We start from the raw sequence: 21,498 nt of genomic DNA on the forward strand, positions 1-21,498 counted from the left end.
CCCCATCCCTTTCATGTGCAAATTATCCGTTTATTCTAAACAAGCGTATTTTATTATTTCTCACCACTCTCTAGGGGCGTTAGGTCAGCTGGGCCTGGGTTGACAGTTGGATGATGTCATCCCTTGTCCTCCAGATGGCCTGGACTCCTTCAAGAAGCACCTTTGCTGGTCTCCCATTGGCCAAAGCATGTCACATGACCAAGCTGCTCTGGCAGGACTTCGAGTCTGGGGTGGGCGGCAGGCAGGAGGGTTATATGGTCTCCATGACCCAGTGACAGAGTTGGATAAACCCAACTGAGGCAGGCAGTGGGCCCTGCGTGGTGTGGGTGGGAAGGTGAATCTGCAAGCCCAATGATTAGAGAGGCGAGGGAGGGTCTGCAGTCCTGAGCAAGTGGCCCAGAGCTTGAGGTGTCTGGGATGGGACAGTGGGCTGAAGTGGAGCTCGGGGGGCCACAAGGAGATGAGGTGGCAGATGAGGCCACCAACCACAGTAATTTGCCATTATTGTGGAAAGGGTGTTTCCACAGTATTATTACTTTTAGTCAGGCTCACATTCTTGCTCAGGCGACTAGACATTTTACTTATAAAATTTCAGGCTTACCGGAAAGTTGTACAATTCTGTTCTTGGCATTTATTGGTGCAAATGACACAGCAGAATGGAAAATATGTGGATGAATTTTTGTGTGTGTGTGTGGATGAATTTATATCATAGTCTAGGATGATTTGTTTCATCTTCTTTCAATTTCAGCTGCCTGTTGACATTTCTGTGGGAGTTATCTTTCTTCTCCCAATTATATGGTCAAAGGAAAAACACATTTAAAAATTTGTAGCTCAGGCTACAAATTCTGGCACCGTTGTGAGCTGAAGTTGCTGGAGATTTATTTATTATGGCTTGTAGCCACCGCAGCAGAAGGGGAATTTTTTTGTTTGAGGTCGTAAAGAAAAATGACTTGAGGATTTATGGAAGTACAGATTGCTCGGGTATTAAGTGTAATCAGTGCTCCAGGTGATGAGGGGCGCGAGGGGGTAGCTTTATTATGCTCCCTGCTCCAAAATGACACAAACCTCCTTGAAACGGTCCCGCCCTCTCCCCTCCCCTCATTCCCTGCTCCTTCCACCCTCTTGATTCCTCTTTCTTCCTTCTGCCAGGCTTTACCCTCCAAGAGGAAGCAGCCATTCCTGCGCCCTTGCAAGTCCCGTCCCTAAACTGAATGACATAGTGACAAGACAGGCCTTGCGGTTCAGTTGGGATGGGAAATGATGTGGCCAGTTTTCCAGAGGGGCTGGCAGGGTTTCCTTGGGAGACAAAGAGAAAATACAAGGAATTTTTAACTAGAGTTTCTAATACAATCTTTTTCTTCTGTGTCTTCCCCTCCTGCCCGAGTCTCTGGCATGTATTTTAGGGTTGGTACAGAGGGAGGCAGAGTCCAGGTCGTTTCCTCCTGCGTAAAAAGTTCCTGCTTGGGAGAGGCTGAGAGAGGAGGGGAGGGGAGAGAGAACTCAAGGGGGAGCTCAGAGGGAGAGAGGGGGAGAAGATGCAACAGAGGGGTAAGGAAGCGATAACATTTTGTGGCCCAGCATGGTGGTTTACACGTGGAGGTAGGATTATATAATTTGGGGGAGAGATCTGTAAGACATCGACTCAACCCAGCCCACAAAGGTGTTAGTACAGGGATGTTCATTGCAGCATTGTTTATAATAGTCAAATGTGGAAAATAGCTTGCATATTCAGTAATAAAGCAGTTGTTAAAAATTGTGGTTTTTCCTTCCAGTGGAATACTATGCAGACATTAATGCAATGTAGCCCTCTACCTATTGATATTAAAGAGATCCATGATATATTTTTATTTTATTTATTTATTTAGAGAGAGCGTGTGAGTGTGAGTGGGAACAGGAGGGGCAGAGAGAGAAAGAATCTTAAGCAGGCTCCACACCCAGCATGGAGCTGGATGCGGGGCTTGATCTCACGACCCTGAGATCATGACCTGAGTGGAAATCAAGAGTCGGACACCTAACTGAATGAGCCACCCAGGCGCCCCTCTACAATATATCTTTAAATTTAAAAAGTACCTTGCAAAAATTTACAAAACAATATGTCTAGTATGATCCTTTATTTTGGTAAAAAAATATATAGTTATATATATATGTATCTATGCATGGAAAAAATCAGAAGACATTTGCCAAAATGTTAACTGTTTTTTTTTTCCCCTAAGTGGTAGGATTTAAGGGAATGCTCACTCTTCCCGTAAGAAATACGTACTTCCTTTCTGTAGTGGCTCACACTTTAAAATAATGAACATGAAAGATTTTGGGATCAGAAAATCATTAAAGGTGTTGTCATTTTTAAAATAAAATCTATCTTGTGTAGCTTCAATAAGGTTAAGTTTTCTGAGAAACTTAATTCTAAGTTGATAATTAGAACTCTTTCCAGTGTACTTTTCCCCCTTTCTGTATCATAAACTTAAATAGGTGGTTTTCTTTCTTTCTTTTTTAAGATTTATTTATTTATTAGAGAGAGAGAGAGTGGGGGGAGGGGCAGGGGGAGAGGCAGAATCCCAAGCAGACTCTGTGCAGAGCACGGAGCACAGAGCCCGATGCAGGGCTCGATCCTAGGACCCCGAGATCTTGACTGGAGGTGAAACCAAGAGTCGGACGCTCAACCCACTGCACCACCCAGGTGCTCCTCGTAGGTGGTTTTCTAAAGCAATGGTTCTCAAAGCTCAGCATGCACCAGAATCACCTGGGGCTGTGAGCTTGCTGCGGTCTGGGCCACCCACAGCGCTGCAGGCTCAGCCTGAGAACTTGCATTTCCAACAACCCCCCCCCCCCGGGACCGCTGCTGGTGCTCCAGAACCACACCTCCCACACTTTGAGAATGATTCCTCTAAATAAGGAGAAAACGTCTCCAAAGTTAGAAGTCATGATCTCTTTTCCAACTTTTCCAGAATAAGTGCTCCTTTAAAATACTGTATACAAAATAGAGAAAAGAATTCCTGAATTTTTATGAGACCATTTTTCCCCCATAAATTATGTAACGTATCTGTGTGAATAAATATCATGGACATTACTACCTCCAAGCACCTGTCAGTTGAATCGGAATTCTTCCCTGTGTCCCATTGGAAGCCCGCTAACGTTCTGAAATGACAGTCACCGTCACTGTGCTATTTTTGCAGCTCTATTTAATAAAGTCTTGGCCTGAAGCCATTCCTCAAAGAGTCACACTCCTGCTGACATTACATGTTAAAGAATCTTAGTGAACGGGAGGCGTGCACACCTTTGTTTGAAGTTTTTAAAAAACCTTTTCCTGGGACACCTGAGTGGCTCAGTCGTTGGGCGTCTGCCTTCGGCTCAGGTCATGATCCCGGGGTCCTGGGATCGAGCCCCGCATCGGGCTTCCTGCTCTGTGGGAAGCCTGCTTCTCCCTCTCCCACTCCCCCTGCTTGTGTTCCCTCTCTCGCTGTGTCTCTCTCTGTCAAGTAAATAAATAAAATATTAAAAAACAAAACAAAACAAAAAAAACCTTTTCCTGTCCTGGTTCTGTTTGTCTTACAGCTACAGCCACTATGTGGCATGCACCAGCGTCCCTTCCCAGCCTTGCTTGTGCTCGCCGGTCGAGTCAGTGGGGGGCGCTCTATTGGTCAGTGCCCAGGCTCTGCTCAGACCCCCCTGGGCCCATTCTCACCATGTCTGTGTGCTCCCCAACCTTTTTAAGGACTGCCCTTGGGAGTCCTGGGGAACAGGACTTAGCCCCAGCACCCAGGGCTCGCTTGGGGACAACCCCGAGGTGTTGCTTACTGGGATCAGGCTGCAGCTACCCTCGGTGGGGCTTTGGCCTGAGAGTGAGCCTTTGCTGCCCGCCCCCCCCGCCTCCCCATCTTGCCTTCCTTGCTTCCCAGTTGACCCTGGGAGCACTGCTTTCATAATCAACATATCACTTGCACACGAATCATCATAGGGTCCACTTTTGGGGAATTCTGACTTAAGACATGGGTTCCATGTATGGTGAAAGCCCCCAGACATGCCTAAGTGTATGTGACCCACACAGGATTATTGTCAACAATACAAGTGTATCGTTGGACCCTCTGCTGGCCGGTGAGCAAGTGCAGAGATGCAAGGCACAGCTGATGTCCTGGAGGGATCAACTTCTTGCTTGAGAGATGGAAACAACTAGAACAAAATTTAATAATACGCCAGAGATGGATATTATTTGAGACATATTAGTGGACGTTTTCATCTTTAGGGCGTTCTTTGCCACCCTCTCCCTCCCCCCACGGAGTGCTGGAGCAGCCAGATGGTCCTTTTGTCCTAAGTGTGACACAGAAGCCCAGGAAAATCCACCAGGACGAAGGATGGTGTAGTCAGGGACATGAGCTGTCTCAGTGGGGACTCGTGTGGAACAGATGAAAAGAGGGTCTCATGGCACCTTCCCAAAGGCTCTGCACCCTCTAAACGTCCTGCCTTTACACACAGCTCCAGGGAAAAGAGAGGGAGACCCTGACCGAGGTTGCGTGAGATTGCGTGGGTTTCTCCTCACCACGGCAGGACGAGGCGTCAAAAGAGAAATCCGGTTGTGGTACAGAAAGCAGGAGCTGAGATCCATACCCCCCACAAACAGGGGGCGCGGGCCAGATTGGTGCTGCGGGAGGCGGCCCCGTGACAGGGAGCTATGCAACTCTCCTGGGTTCAGGGAGGCTCTGCAACGCAGGTGTTTTCTTGCATAAAGTCTCTAGTATCTTAGACCATCAAGGAAGTTAAAGAGTCGGAGAAACCAATACATAAGAAAAACCCTACGCAAAATCACACCCTCATTTTATGCTTTGCTTTGACTTGCTCTACTTTTAAGCTTGCCCAAGGCCAAGTAATCCCCAATTCAAGGCTGGTTAGAACTAATCAGAAGAGTTTTGTTTAACCAAGCAGAGGGAGGTCAGCCCTTTTAAAGCAAAACATTCAAAGGATTGAATTTTTATGCGCATAGATGTAGATGCACCCGATTTACTGAATCCCTCATATAGCCCTGCGCTGAGCTGAGGCGGCCCCTTGACCTCTTCCAGGTAAACAGGGGTGGGAGACCTGTTTGCCGGGCTAGTCATACCTCCTCTTTCCTTCATGGTAACTTTTGGAATGAGAAATGGGTATGTCAGACCCTTTTCCTTAAGGGACTTCTGTTATCAATTTATTTAACTATTTGTAATATGGGGAGAATGATATTTGCCTTTCAAATTATTAAGGCAATAGAAAAGAAATGAATCCTTTGGATTGCATAGAATATTACCTGAGAAAACCAATGCTTTTATGATTAATAACGTTGAGGATGACAGTCACAATGATAATGTTGATAGGTGGCTGGTAGTAGTCAGGGTTTAGTGAGAGAAGCAGGACCTCTAAGGGAGAGAATAGAGTTCGCTGTCTACCAATTATTCATAGCAACACTCCAACACTCCTGGGCAATTTGTATTTGATGAATAAAGTATCTCTACATTCAGTCAAGCCTTCTTTTAAAGTTCTAAATAAAGATTTATAGTTTTCCACCTGTAGGCCTCATTAAAGTTATTCTAAGATAATTTATGACTTGATTGTTTTATAAATGGAATCTTTTACATTTTGATTGGTAGTCGATTATTGCTGGTATATATGGGACCATAAATTTGTATTTATCATATATTCTTATATTCATCACTTTACTTACCTTTTTAAATTGTTGGGTTGCTGTTCATTTGCTTTCTTCCTTTGGTTTTTCTTTTTCATCATGATAGCATAGAAGGCTTTGGCTTGATTGCTCAGTATAGATTTGAGCTTTGTAAATTTTGAGATTTTGGTTATACCAAAAAATTCTATAAAGCACCCACAAATTGTGGGAAAACTCTGTTACAGGCTATGGATTCAAAGGTGAAGAAAATGCACTTCTTGTCCTCAGGAATTCATACCAGTCGTCTGAAAGACTGGATTATTTGCACTTTACTGAAATGATGTGTGTCCTGTGTGTATTTGGAACAACACGCCTTCAGGAACCTTCGCCAGACTCAGCAGCCCTGGCTGCTTCAGTGGTGGCGTTGGAAGGAGGTAAAAACAACCTTGAGAGGACTTGAGCATTCTGCTCATTACTTCCACTTGACATTTGGAATATTTTCCTTAAATTCCAGTTCTCTCTCTTTCAAGGACCGGTGACTGAGTGCACCGTGATTCATGGTAATTGGCATTCCTGGCTATCTGATGTCTTCTACGGCTCTAGTGAAGTTCTTGACTATACATTTTAGCCAAATGAAATCTGACTACAATGCTATTTCCTCTACTTTGGCTCCAGGTACTTCAGTTCTTTTGGAAAGCAAAGCGGATTTTAAAAACTCCCTGTCTTTGTGTCACCTGACTCTGAAAGTACTGGTATAACCTGCTATGTGAAGGAGCCAAAAACTGTCACACTAAGTGTGAGTGTCTGGGCTCTGGGTAAATGACAGAACCTCTGTCCTTGACCTCTCATGCACATTAGGGATTATAATTTCAGAAGCATCAGATTAATATCTCCAATAGCAACTCTTATTAGCCAGATGGTGAAAACATTCTTTCTTTTGGATTTATTTTAGAAATAAAAGCATACCTTTATTCTGCAAGACCTGAGAAAATGATTTGGGGACAACATGAGCATTTGTGATTAAAAACTGGTCCTGAGGTTTCCATGATGGCTTCTGATCATTAAAATCCCCACAAGAGTCCATGTAGAAGTATGTGCTCCTTACCATCCAAGAAACAGAACTCCCCGTGTTAGTCAAAGTAAGCTCCTTGCTTTAGCAAACAGCCCCAATGATTTATGGTAATAAGATGTCTTTCTTGTTCATATCAGAGTGTAATGCAGGTTGGGGTGGGGGTTGTTCTGGGGTCTTATCAGCTCAGCCATCTCCAAGGGCCTCAGAATCCCCTGCTGGATTCACTCCATCCTCCAGCTGACCACCAGAGAGAGTGTGGGGCATCCTGGGCGATGTTTTAGGGGCCAAGACTTGAGGTCACGCCTGTCACTTTGATCTATTCTCTGCTGGCCAGAACACAGTCACTTTGCCCCACTTAAATAACTGCAAGGGGTCTGAGAAATACAGGGCATGACACAAAACTAGGTGTGTGAGTTTCCGATCACTTCTGTAACCGTGACCCCAGTCTTGTGGCTTGAAACAACACGAACTTATTATCTTTCCATTCTGGAGGTCAGAAGTCCAAAATGGGTCTCACAGAGCCAACTTCAAGGTGTTGGTAAGGGCGCGTTCCTTCTGGCGGCTCAAGGGGAGAATCGGTTCCTTGCCTTTTTCAGCTTCTAGAGGCTCCCGGTCCCTGGTTTGTGGCCACCTCACTCTGACCTCGGCTTCCACGGTGGCATCTTCTTCCCCGACTCCCCTGCTGCTGCCCTCTTCCACCCTCTAGAGACCTTGTGATTACACTGAGCCCAACCAGCTGATGCAGAGTAATGTCCCCCTCCCAGGATCTTCAGTGACATCTGCGAGGCCTCTTGCCTGCTAAGGTAACACATTCATGGGTCACGGAGATTAGGAAGTGGACAGACATCTCTGGGGGACAGTTGTTCTGCTCTTGCAAAGGGTGAGATCTAGCTGTTTCTGTCGCACTGCCTGGAAGAACTCCGCAGTGGTCTGTGCTTGGCTCTGGCTGTCGCTGGAGCTTACTCAGCTCTAAGCGCTAGTATGCCCTGACAGAGTGACAAGCTATGGGCACGAGTCACGAGCTAGATCACTGGAAGCTAATAAACTCACGGAGTAGAATTACTAATGCCACACACAGTGCCATCTACGGTCTAAGATCATGCAGTTGTAACTATAACTGCTCAATGGATTGTTTACTTTTTAAAAACATTACAAAAAGAATACATCAAGATATGGTTGTTATAAAAAAATCCAAATGCAGAATACGGAGCTAGAAAGAATAAAGGGCAAAAAGTCATCTTTCACTTCTGTCTCCATAGATAAGTGCTGTTAGCATTCTGGAAGGTGTTTCTGAGCAATCTCCATTTGCCCTTCTGATCTCTTCCCACCCTTCTCCTCCTTGCCTCTGGGTGGCTGACCCATACCAGACTGCATGAATGAGCTCTGCTCTCTGGCCTCTCGCTGGACTTGGCCGTAAGGGAGGCACTAGTAGGAGATGGGAAGGCAGGAGGCGAGTGACGTCAGGGTATTTATTCCCTCTTGTTCCCTCCCTGTTGGGTTACCATGGGTTGGTTGCATCTCCACCGAAAGTCAAAGTGACCTTTTCCATAAAGCCACCTTCTCCAGGTTATGTCAGGCTTGGGGGTTATAATGGTTCCATGTTCTTATCAGTCCTGGGCACTGCGCTAAACCTTATTCTTTCTCAAAATTCCACCTGTACTTTTATCAAATTCTTTTCAAATTATCCAGTTTTAATGCCAGGACCCTGATGGATACAGAGTGTGTCCTTCCACATTTTCCTATGACTTTACACACACACACACACACAAACGCTCACATGCATGATAAATAAGATGGTGAACTTGATTAAGGTGTGTGTGTGTGTGTGAGAGAGAGACAGAGACAGAGAGATAGAGAGACAGGGAGACAGAGAGATTGAGACAGAGACAGAGAAACACAAGGCAACGGGGTGGTATTTGAAATATACCACTGTGCAGACATTTTAAAATCGAATGTCAAGAACTGATTGAACGGCTCACATGAAGGGTATGGTAGAGCTAGGTCATTGCAGATTAGAGAGTACTTGTAGGAGAATTACTTTGAAAAGATTTAACTCCAGTTGCTCTGAATATCTATCCTATCTCCTAAGGGTGGGAGCACAGAGGTGATTCCCCTTTATCCCAAGCCAATGGGAGCTTTAATGGGGCCCTTCCAAATGCAGGGCCAGCCTCTGACACACAGCTAAGAATGAAGAGGTTCTGTCACCGAGAGGCAGCGGAGTAAGGTGGACCTGGGTGCACTGTATGCATCCAGAGATGGCTGGTGGGGAGGGCAGGAGGTGGGTTTATGAGTGCTTCTCACGGACCAGTTGCGGACCACATAGGGGAGAGAACTGGCCATTTTCAATCGTGTCCAAGAGGGCTGCCTAGAGGGGCAATGGGTGTCAACCACGTGAATCCATGTGGTTCCAGCTCCCAAAGAAACAAACATGAGGGGATAGCCATCTGGAGAAAAAGATGCAGCCAGCATCATGTGAAGTGCTGTTCCGTGTTCTTTACAAGAGGCCTGTGAGGTACTCCCAAAAGCACCCAGAAGAGAGAGTGATGCGAGCCTACAGGATCCCCAGTTGGGCAAGAATTCTCTGCTTCTGAACCTGGAGGGGTCAGAATCCTTCACCAAGCTGAGGGTTGGAAGGTGGTACCGAAGGAAAACAGAAGAAGGAGGCTTCAGGGTCTGCAGGCTTCCAAGTTCAGTAGGCTCCAGATTGGGCAGGTTGGGAGAAAATCTAATTTAAGTCAAGTTTGGGATTTTTATTATTATACAGGATTAGGCATCTTCAGTTGCTGAGTTGATGCTGTGTTTATGACTTAAAGCAAACCATAACATTTGTTTATTACCTGTGAGTTCACAGAGACCAGGATACCACTTAAATTTCTCCCCTAAGTAGAGAATAAACTTTTCCCACTGGATATATTTTATTTTATTTTTTTAACTTTTTAAAATTATTAACATATAATGCATTTTTTGTTTCAGGGGTACAGGTCTGTGATTCATCAGTCTTATACAACATGCAGCGCTCACCACAACGCGTAACCTTCCCAGTGTCCATCACCAGCCACCCCATCCCTCCCACCCCCATCCACTCCAGCAACACTGGATATATTTTAAAGGACTGGTGGAAGACAAAAATAGGGAAGTTTTCTCATTAGATCTTATGAATCTTTCCTGTTCCATATACATCTTTTAAAATTGTACGCGATCATTATTATGCTTTACATCCCCTTCTGGAACTTCCTTGATTCACTTAGGAATGTATGTTAGAGATCTTTCTGTGTCCTGTAACTTCACTGACCAGTGACAAACTAGACTTCCCATCTGGATGTACAATACCTTATTTAACTACTCCCTTATTGATGGGCATTCCCATTATTTTTATTTTTTTTTCCATTAAGAAACATTTTTCACCACCTCTGTGATGTAGAAGAATAGATTCTCTGATGTGCAGGTACTGTTGCAAAGAGATTGACCCCGTGTTGCTTTTGTCTGCCTATCTGCGATTCTCCTTTCTGACAACAGCACCTCGATTTCCTTTGGGGAAAGGGAGATGTAATAAGAATGCATCTCAGATTGTGGTCTTCCACTGTACTTTTTTAAAGCAATACAAAGTGGGGCCAGCCCTTGCCCTTCCTGGAGAGGAAACTCTGCATCTTGTCATGTGATTTGACTAAGCCAATCAGATACACCCTCCTGGGAACTTGATTCTTGACCAGAGTGACACAAAATTGGAAAAGGGTTGGGGATGATTTGTCCTGAAAAGGATCTTATAATGCTGGCCAAATGTAGGGGCACCTGGGTGGCTCAGTCGGTTAAGCATCCAGCTCTTGGTTTCGGCTCAGGTCATGATCCTGGAGTCCTGGGATTGAGCCCCATGGGCTCCCTGCTCAGTGGAGAGCCTGCTTCTCCCTCTGCCCCTCACCCTGCTCGTTCTGTCTCTCTATCAAATAAATAAATAGAATCTTAAAAACAAAACAAAACAAAACAAAACAAAAAAACGGTGGGGCGCCTGGGTGGCTCAGTCAGTTAAGCATCCAGCTCTTGGTTTCGGCTCAGGTCATGATCTCCAGGTCCTGGGATCAAGCCCTGCATTGGGCTCCCTGCTTGGTGGGGAGTCTGCTTCTCCCTCTCCCTCCCCCTGCTCTTGCTCTTTCTCTCTCTTTCAAATAAATAAATAAAATCTTAAAAAAAAATTATTACCTAATTTAACCTGAGCATGTCTCTATTGTTTGTGGATGGTATAAAGAATATGTGCATTTAATATTTTGGCAAATATCTTGAGTTGCCCTTCAATCTGAGGTAGCAATTTAAACTTCCACCAACAGTTGGAAGCTTCTGGACCTCTTTTTTTTTTTTTTTTTAATTTGCTTTAAGCAGTTCTGTGGTGGTATACACAGAGATTCTTCTTTTATTCAATTTTCCTGATAAAATGCCGCTTTGATTTCCTGGTGGATGGTTCTATCTATTTCTAAATGAGCCAAATGATATTTGCTGCAAAGGGTTGGCCAAGAAATAACTCATTTATTATTGCTAGAATACAACTGGCTTGTATTTAACTTGCCAGAGGTAAAGTTGATGAAATGGCTCAGTGTCAAATTAATTTTATTTATAAGTGGAGTGATTCACAAGGATATGAGCCACAAACTTGGACTCCCAAGTGTTCTAAAACTGAGTATTCTCACATGATCACCTTAGCAACTGTAAACAATGACATAATCGTCAAATACCAGCAAAAAGAACAGTCAAGCATGCTACAAAATGTTCCTCTAATTAACATCATGTTTGCCAATTACTTTATTCTTACTGAAATATTTATTAGAAAAACCAGCTGTGGAAGTAGAATAATTTGTGATTTGACTTGAAGGCATATGAAAAAGAAATCAGATTCTCCAACTGGGCGAATGCCATCATTAAAAGCAATACATGTAGGGTTCATTGCCCTTTGCAAAGAGAAATGTCTGGGTTATTGATGTACGATGGGAACCATACATAAAATGAGTGATAGTGAAGAGTCAATCACCAAGAACTGTATGTACCAGGAAGAATATGGAGAAACGGAATCATGCCTACCACCAACTTCTTGAAATATTTCCTGCATCATGAATAAGGGGAAAAAATGTACACATTTGACTTTTATCCCCTTTCCTCATTCCAACTGCTTTTGTTGAAATTTAAAGAATATAAAATGTCCAGAGGAGAGAGAATTAGAATGTGGGAGCAGGGGCTTTGCTGGATTTTGTATAGGAGCTGGAGATAATTAAATCAATTACCACCATGTGTCTTATAGGATCTTAGAAAGGAAGATTGTGTAAGTAAATAAAGTTGTGTTGTTTTGTTACTAAGATATGTGCAAAAGATTGCCTTTCGTGTGCCAAGCACTGCAACCAACAGGCAGAGAAATTGCCAAGTGCCTGAAATAAAGGCTAGTTGCCAAGGCCTCCAGTGTAGTGGGCTGATGAGAATGGACGTTCCATGCTTCTCGTATTTCACAATTAAGAAAGGTGTTGCTGTATGCAATAGTTTAAGGAGTCTCCCTTGTGTTTTGAATTTCTTAAGATTTTTTTTTTAACCTAAAGGCATGTATCTAATACTTTTTCCCAGTTAAATGAGAAGACCATATGGTTTTTCTCCTCTAATTTATTAATGTGGTTAATTATATTTATTCTAGTGTTAAGACTCCCCTGAATTCCTGGGGTAGAGCAAATCTGGAGAAGATCTATTTTCATTCCTATACTTGGCTGGATTGGATTTGTTCTGCTGATTAGGACTTTTGTATCGATGTTTACAAGTTAGAACGTCTGCAATTTTCTTTCATCATACCATCGTTGCCTAGTTTCAGCATCGAGGCTCTGTTCACCTCATAGAATGTTACTAGGGCAGTACTACCTCATTTCCATCTTCTAGGAGACTGGAATGATCTTTCTTAGAATTTGCTCATAAAATTGGCTGAACCTGCCATTTTGTTTTGGGGAAGATATTTAACTACAGATGAAATTTCTTTAAAAGCTGTAGGACCACTTAGGCCTTCTCTTTCTTCTTGAGTCAAGTTTAATAAGTTATAATTTTCCAGGAATTTATTTCATAGGAGTTTTCAAATGTATTAATATTACATTTATGAGCAGATCAAATAATGATGATGAGCAAACAATTATGATAATCCATAATATTCTCTTTTCTTCCAGGACTTTGATTGGACAGATGCCAGCTCTTTCCATTCTTTTTTTTTAATGTCTTTTTCTTTCTTTATCTTTTCCATCTTCTTTTACCTCTGTTTTACAATCGGCAATTTCTTCTGACCTGTCGTCCAGTTGCCTAATTTTCTCTTCTGCCATGTCTAATCTACTATTTAGCCATCCACTGAACTTTTATTATTCATGGTAATATTTTCATTTGTAAGTTGTTTTGGCTATTGTTCAAACTATTATTTATTTATTTTATTATTTTTTAAAAGATTTTATTTATTTGTCAGAGAGAGCGAGCACAAGCAGGGGGAGCGGCAAGCAGAGGGAGAAGCAGGCTCCACACTGAGCAAGGAGCCTAATGTGGGACTTGATCCCAGTACCCTGGGATCATGACTTGAGCCAAAGACAGACACTTAACAGACTGAGTCACCCAGGTGCCCCCAAACTATTATTTATTTTTTATTCTATTTTTATTTCTTTAAACATATTATGTATAGTCATTTCATATTTTGTATCTAATAATTCCAATATCTAAAGCACTTGAGAGCCTGAATCTTGTTTCTGCTGATTATTCTCATGGTGTTTGTTTCCTTGAGGGTTTGTGATCTCCTATCTGATTAACCTTAAACTGTGGAAATCATGAGGGCCTAAAATGGGGATGCTTTCATCTGAAGAGGTTTTGTGTTTGCTTCTGCCAGGGACAGAAAATGTCTGCGACCTAGGACACTCAGGAGTCCAGGCTGCTGTTGGTCTTGTGGGTGTTCTGACTCAGTCTCTGCCTTGTGGTAAGCCCAAAGATTAATCATGGGGCCCCTTAAAAGCCTCTTCCTATCACACATATACCATGTTTTGTTAATTCTACCTCCTAGTATCCTGTATATGAATGTATTTCATGCATCCTCGAGTCCAGCCAACCTGAACTCAAAGGTCTCCTTTTCCTTCCTCACGTCAGTTGTTCTGGTGAGAAGGTCCTGTTATCACCATTTCCACGGTGATATCTCTCCTTCAAGGTCTGGCTCAAATACTCTTCTAAGACACCTTTCATTGTTTCCTCAGCTTAGCAAACTCATGTCTCCTGTGCATTAAGCATCACACACACACACACACACACAGACGCACACATACACAGGCAGACACACACACAGTCATATCCTTTCCTCAGGAACTAATTGCTTTGTGCTTTGTCTCAGAGTTTCTTTCCTTCTCTTTCCTACTACTCTGACTTTTTAGGTCAGGTTCTGTTTCATCTTTTTTTTTTTTTTTTTTTTAAGTAGGCTCCACATCTACTTCTCATGACCCTGACATCAAGATCTGAGTTGAGATCAAGACTCAAACACTTAACCCAGTCACCCCTATATTTCATCTTTGTAGCCAATCCCCTGGTTTTTTCACTCCAATCCCATCTTTAAATAATTCTTCCACATAAAGGTGAAATGTGTTTATAGGATCCCATGTGTTTTAAAGGGAGCCCAGTGGAGACATCCCTGAGAAGACTGGTGGTTGTAACATAATTACACCCAGTGGCTCCCTGAAGGCTTTCTAGGTGGAGGGTTGGACTGGAAGTGGGGTGTATTCAGTGGATGCTTTCAGGGGACTTAATTCTGAAGGGCTAAAAGGCTAAGGGCTCTCCACTGATGTGTATTTTATATGGAAAATAGAGAAAAAAAACCCCAGAGATACAATCTTGAACGAATGATTCAATCTCCGAATGTGTGCATGGAGCCCAGTGGCCACATTCAGAAGGACCTCAGAGCAAAAGCAGGGGAGTGAGGGGAGTGGGCAGAGGATCGTGCTTGCCAGAGAGATTCTCCATCCTCATCTGAGGAACCCTGGCAGTCTCTCTTTACAGAGAAGCAGTAATTTGGTGGCTCAGCAGTTTCAAGTTTTCCCTGTGATATTTGAAATTTTGCATATTTTCTTTCTTGCCAACAGTTATAACAAGACATCCTGCTTTTATTTTTAATTTTTTAAATTTTTTTTTTTAAGGATTTTATTTATTTGACAGAGAGAGACAGTGAGAGAGGGAACACAAGCAGGGGGAGCTGGAGAGGGAGAAGCAGGCTTCCCGCTGAGCAGGGAGCCCGATGCGGGGCTCGATCCCAGGACCCTGGGATCATGACCTGAGCCGAAGGCAGAAGCTTAACAACTGAGCCACCCAGGTGCCCCGACATCCTGCTTTTAAAAATGCATTCCAGTGACATTTTCATGTTAGGCTCTGCAAACCGAGCAAACAAGTGCCTGAAGAGAACATCCAGCTTGATTAATTAGCCTTATGTAAGAGTTTGCTAACTACTGCAATATGCAAAGTGGCCACATTTTGATAGCTACATTTGAACTTCTATTTGATATAAAGTTTACTAAACATGCAGATAAGCCACACATTAAAGTGAATGATACATGACTGGACCTTGTGCGATTTGCCACCAAAATATCATTCTTCTGAAAGATCATTCCAGACACTGTGTCTTACTCACACTTGTGCCTTTGGTATTTATCTTAGTGCTTGACACATAGTAGGTATTCCATGCATGTTTGTTGAAAAATCAAGTAAGGTATTTCAAAATGATTTCTAAAGCCTAGAATGTTCTCTACATTCTTCATGGTTCCATGGGATACCAAAGAGGAATAGGAGTTTGCCATCAAGCCAGGAATAATAACACATGATTACGAATGATGTGATGCAGACATAAATGCTAAAGGAATTTTCAGGAGAAAATTCTTTGAGGGTCTAGTCAGGGAAGGCTTCCAGGAGGAGGTGGCATAAGATTTGAATACATGCTGCAAAAAAACATTTGTTGAAGTGAACTGATTAGGTGAAGGAAAAACGGGTGGGGGCGTTCTAGGTTAAGGGAGGTGCATGAGGGAGTATGGAGGAGGGGTGGTCAACAGGAGAAATGAGGAAAGAAGCTGCATCATTTCCATTCACAGGATGCTATAAGGGGGCCCTGCTAAATGCAATGAGGCTGCAAATGGAATCTTTCCTGGATGGGCCTCTGCATAGAATTTATGAGCTACAATATATGTCATATTTTATGAGTTCACAACAAGGATCCTTGCCATAAAAGCAAACCAGGAAGTCATCACCTCGCAAAAAAACATGCTCAGGGACCCCAGCTACGGGACACACTGACAAAGGACACCACAGGCAACGGGGGGTAGGATGTCATGTTTGGTGACCCTGTGCAGGAGGCCTGGGCAGGTGGTGTGCCTTTCCCAGCAGCACGGCCTCAGCTGGAACAAAGGGGAGTGAGTTTGAAGTAAACATTCAAAGAGAAACAAATCACTGGTCAGTGAACCTAGGAATTGGCAGGAAAAAGAGGACATGGCTATAGGATCAACCTGTGGTAGCTAGCCTCCAGGTCGGCCCTCCATGGTCTGCGTCTCCTGGTTTTCACACCTTTGTGAAAGCCCGCTCTCATGCTGAATCAAGGTTGGTCTGAGTCACCGATAGAATATGATGTGAGTGGCGATAGGTGACTTCCAAGGTGCGTCATAAAAGGCTGTGCTGCTTCTTCCTTGGACTCCTGCTCTGCTTGCTGCAGGGAATGCCAACCTCACGTTCTGAGGACACTCAGCTCTGTTGGAGGCCCAGATGGAGAGGAACTGAGGCCATCAGCCAACAGCCAGTGCCAACTTGCCAGCCATGTGAGAGAATCCTCTCGAAAGTGGGTGCTCCTGCCCCAGCAAACCATCAGATGATGGCACCCCGAGCTGACGTTCGGACTGCATCTCATGAGAGACCTCCAGCTAGAACTGCCTAACCAAACTGCTTCCTGCCCCACAGAAGCTGTGAGGGACAATAAGTGAGCACTGCTTTAAGTCACTATTTGGAATAACTGGAACACAAGGCTTCCGAAAAAAAAAAAAAATCTAAACCTGTCATACTCTTGGGTAGTTATTCAGTCATGGACCAGAAGAGAAGGAGATTATGTGGAGAGGGTCCCTCTCTCTGCCTTTCTGATATGACGGTGTTGGTCAAGGTGATCACTGACATTATGTAAGGACGTGGACTCTTCCTCCCTGGCAGCACCAAGTAGCATTGAATATACCAACCAGCGGCACGAGCTGATTGGAGAAATTATGGTGTCTGCAAATCCCAAGGCACTCAACACCCATCTGTTGAATGAATTAAAGAAACAGCAAACAGGATGTGTGTCACCAATTAATAATAATAATTAAAAAAACCCTGAACTTGTTACACAATTACTTGCCACTCATTCCTTCCCCACCTTGGAAACAATAAATGAGTATCTTCTTGTGATTACTAGACTCATGGCACCGATCGTCCAAAATGGGACCTAGTCTTTTTCTTTTTTGAGAGAGAGAGAGAGAAAGAGAGAAAGAGAGAGAAGGGGGAGGGGCAAAGGGAGAGAGAGAATCTTAAGTAGGCTCAGCCCAGAGCCCAATGCGGAGGATTGATCTCATGACCCTGAGATCATGACCTGAGCTGAAATCAGTTCAGACACTCAACCAACTGAGCCACCCAGGTGCCCCAGGAAATCTAGTCCTTCTAAATTGTGCTTGCAGGAGGGTCTCTCGGCCTGAGGATGTCTGCCCACTGGTTCAATGAATCGCTGGTTATGCACGGAGGGCATTCAATACAGCCAGGATCTGGGTGGGAGTGGAGTGGCGGCAGGGCAGAAGTCCAAGCTTGCACTTCCTTCTTGCAGAGGCTCATTCCAACAAGCTTGTCCCACTGAGTACAGAATGTCCTTCAGCCTACATGCGCTCAACCAATGTTTGCTGTGCACCTGTGTGAGTCAGGTCACATGCCAGTTCCTGGGCCACGGGGGGAGCAAACCCAGGCATGGTCTCTGCCCTAGTGGAGCTCACAGTCACGCTGTGGCAATGCACAATGGAGAACCACATGGAGAAGTGCAAACACGCAGCATTGAGAAGGGCTTGCAAAGGAAAGTTATCAGGTGCTTCAGGTGGGCATGCAGCGGGGGCGGGGGGTGCATTTGACCAGCTTGCAGGGGTTGGGAGGACTTTGATGTGAGCTGAGTTGTGAAGGATAGGAAGGAAGGCAAAAAATAGGGGAAGCGATCAGCTGGTACAAAAGCCTCATGGAAGGAGGCTGCACAGTGACTCAGGGACTGAAAGAGGGCTGGTGGTGGTGCGCACAGTTATTGTAGCAGGAGTGGGGTGGGGGTGGGGAGGTCTTCCACTGAGAGAAGAGACGGAGAGCCGAAAAAGGCCCTGACCGTGAAGAAGACCGAGGCATTGTGTAGGAGAGTCAGAGAAGCCAGGACAGTAGTGAGTGTTGGGGGCCAAGGAAGGGTGCATCCAGAAGGAGGAAGAAGACGGGATGATGCAGCTGGGCAGTCATGGGACTTTGGCTTAAGCAGGAGCAGAGGACTAAGGACCCTTCCAGGAATGGAGGTAACTCACGAAATAGCTCAACTACACCTTTTCTTTTCAAGAGCATCATATAAGTAATTACCAAGTATAGTTCATGAATTATGTTAGAAAAGCACACGGATTTGAATGTTACAAAATCATAGAAAGTTTCTTCTTGGGTGACACTGGTGCAGATTCTGAAGGATTTAAGAAAAATGGGCTTAGTTTGCTTCTCCAATGTGGCCTGAAAGAATTGGTTATGAAGCTGATGCAAAAAAGTGGTGCCTTTTCTAAAGTGTAAATAAAAGAGGCTCTAGTATTAAATGCACCTCCCCCTGCTGATATTTTGTTGCTGGTAATTCACAGAAGCGTTAAGGGATTGGCCTGTAATGCAAAGAGGGCTGAGTTTGCAAAGGGAATGTCACAATTTGCCTCCTGGTCTGACACTTAATAACTGTATTCACATGGACTGGACACATAACCTGTTTGTACCTCTGTAAAATGGGCATAATAGTGTGTTTTCCTCCTTCATGGTTCATGAAGGTGAACGAGATCCTGCTTTGTGAGTTGGAAAGCACCACATACTTACAGTTAAGAGTACCTGAAAAGCCGTATCAGTCACTCACATTTTAGCTAGAAGGAGGTATAAGAACATCCTTGAAGGCAGATTTGGTGGTGGGAGGGATTGATAGAGTGCCCATGGGTGCTGTGGGCTGGGGTAAGCGGTATGAGAGGGGGTGCCACCCAGGAGGAAAGGGGCTGTGGGTCACTGCTGACGATCTCTCTTCTTTATCACCTTCTCCAGGACTGGTCATGCCGGGTAGCATGATACTACCAGGTATGTATTCCTGGGTAGAGAAGGGTCTTGCTGGGCACCAGGATTATGCTGGGCCTTTCTGTGGCTTGCCCGGGGGTAGCCCACTTTGCTGATGGCAAAGCCGCTGTCAGCTGGCCCATGCCATTTCAGAGGTGACCACAGGTCTGTGCCCCTGAATATAGGCCAGGTATGCAGTAGGAGCTCATTAAAGGCTTACTGAAGAAATAATTAGTTTCCCCATTTTGAGCATGAGTACCTGCCTAACCGCATGGGATCTGAGGTGTGTGTGGCTGGTGTGACATGCTCCATGCTTGACAGCTTTGTAGTCCCCACGGTTCTGCTCTCGACAGGAGGCGGGGCTGGGCCAGGGCAGGCTGGATGGCGGCCAGACTTGTGTTTTGCTAGCATAATGCCTCAGCCAACTTCTCAAACTGCCTACTGTGACTCGAAGACTGGACATTTTGAGTTTATATTCCACCCTGGTTTACTAATGCCTTCTCCCCAAACTAGACTTCTTAATTCTGCAGGATTAGAGTGAGTGCACCCTGAGTGAGGTCTGCCTATGGAAATTACATGCAGGGTTAAAGCCCTCCTTGGGGAAAAAAGAGAATAAAGTAAGAGAAGGGATAGGCAGCATTTAGAACGAAGTCTGGAAGCTTCATGGCCGAAATAGCACAGTGCTCTGGATTGTACGTTTTTGTGTTTCTGTCTTTGAAAGCTCTTTGAGGCAAGGGGCTGCCTGAGTCTCAGTCACATTTTATCCCCAGATTCTAACACATTACTTGACACAGAAACAGCTGTTCAACAAAGGTTATATAAAGGAATAGATTAATAAATGATTTCTCTTGATCTAGCCCAAGTCCTGTGCCCATTAACAAGTGGCAGGTGATAAACTGGGATATCTAGCTGCTTCTATTTGCAGTGTGTTTGTCTAACAGCCTGGGGCCACCAGACAGAAACTTTGAGTAAGGTCTGTGGGCTTTCCTATCATGGCAATCAAAACATTTGCAATTAGAATCTTCGATGATTCTTAGGCTAGGTTGGGTATCTGACATCTTAATCCTTTACGTTCCACTAATTTGCAGTATATTTGCACAGAAGAGAATTCACCTTGGCACCGCTCTGCTGTGGAAACTAGTCAGAACTTCTTCACAGAGGAAGCATGTTTCGGGCAACGATGGATTTACGCATATGTAACCAGCACTTCTCTCCTGCATCTTCCAAACCCTGAGAAGGTGGGTGATGTAACGCTGAGGTCTTGTGTAATTGTCTGCTAACAAGGATTGCTCACCATTCGGATGATAAAGAGGTGTCTCCAATCCATCTGTACTGGACACGGGGCATGCAAAATATACTTTTATTTGTACTCTCTGCTTGGATCCTGATGCTTTTGCCGAAAATCGAATAGGAGACATCCGGAGGTGTTGTGGTATTGTGGAAAAGACGCGCACCTGGAGTCAGATGGGGGAGACTGTCACCCTCACCTGTCACTAGTGTGGGTACACAAGTCACATAAACACTCAGAGCCTTGGTTTTCTCGCTTAGAGTAGTGCCTCTAAGATTGTTGTGTGAATCAGAACAAAAGAGATACTGCTCAAGACATGTTTGGTAAAGCATTATTTTATTTTACCAGAAACATCTATCAGGACAATAGTAAAATAGAGGGGAAGAAAACTTTGGAGAGCTTGTATTTTTGAAATGGTCACATCGAGGATAGAAGACTATGATTCTTAGGTCAGATTCCTTTGAGGTCTTTTTTCCCCCATTTTTTGTTTTTTGTTTGTTTCTTGTTTTTTTTTTTTTTTTTTTTGAAGTCTTCTAATCCTCAAGTTTGAAGTTTCCTTTTGGGACTTTAAAAATGAAACACACTCTCAAATTTGTAATCAAATCAGAATCTGGACTCAGAAATGTTAGCCATTTCATTTATATCTCATAGTCCCTGGCTGATTGTTCTGATCTAGTTGGAGGCAATTTTGCATTGTTCTTCACTCTGAAATGGCCACAGAAGAAAGCTGCTCTAATAAGCAACATGCTGGGGAGGCAGGTGCTATGCACATGCATTTCACAAGGAAGGAAGGAATACGGTGGTCAGGACTCAGTGGTTACATGGGATGGAAATCCCATTCCAATTTGGCAAAAGGGAATTTTTGTCTCCTGGAGCTTAGGAAGTGCAGGGCCGGAGCTCGAGCCCAGGACTTGCACACCTGCAGACTCTATCTCCCTGTTCCGTTGTTCGTGTGTTGGCTTCATTCTCTCTGGATGATGCCCCTCAAGGCTGAAGCCAGAGACACAGGCACCTCCTGGCTACTGTGTCAGTTTCCCGTGGCTGCTGTAGCAACTACTGGTCTGTGGGCTTAAAACCACTGAAATGTATCCTCGCACAGCTCTGGAGGCCAGAAGCCTGACATAAGTTCCACTGGGGTCAAGGTGCCCAGAGCTGTTCTTTGCTTCTTCCAGCTTCTGGTGG

The sequence above is a fragment of the Mirounga angustirostris genome, unplaced genomic scaffold (genome assembly GCF_029215605.1).
Source record: "Mirounga angustirostris isolate CCGP_5_RB_7025 unplaced genomic scaffold, mMirAng1.0.hap1 SCAF_8, whole genome shotgun sequence".
Classification (NCBI taxonomy): Eukaryota; Metazoa; Chordata; class Mammalia; order Carnivora; family Phocidae; genus Mirounga; species Mirounga angustirostris.